Source organism: Acanthisitta chloris, unplaced genomic scaffold (assembly GCF_000695815.1).
Source record: "Acanthisitta chloris isolate BGI_N310 unplaced genomic scaffold, ASM69581v1 scaffold7235, whole genome shotgun sequence".
NCBI lineage: Eukaryota > Metazoa > Chordata > Aves > Passeriformes > Acanthisittidae > Acanthisitta > Acanthisitta chloris.
In genome coordinates this window covers 430-790 of record NW_008673058.1, presented here as the reverse complement: position 1 = coordinate 790, position 361 = coordinate 430, and positions in this window count along the sequence as shown.

Genomic DNA, 361 nt, shown 5'->3' with positions numbered 1-361 from the left:
AGGAGGAGGAGGAGGAGAGCTTTAGTCTCCCAAAAATGATTGGGGCTAAACCCCAACACTGGAGCTGGCAGTGGGAATTTCAGCCCCTCGAGATGAAGAAACACAGCTGGTCCCCTCCTCTCTGCTCAGCCCCCAGTCAGAAATGTCCCCCAGCGTTTTCAGTTTTATTTTTTGAAAGAAAAAAACAAACAAAAAAAGGTTTTTTTAAAAATATGGCCCCATCCTGCTCCCAGGGAGGGTGGAGGCGACATCCCCTCCCCGGGTTGGGAAACGAGATTGAGGAGCCAGGGGACCTTTTTGTTCCGTTGGTGTCAACCCCGGCGGGTCCGGCAGAACTCCAGGCTGGGAGAAGGGGGGGGCA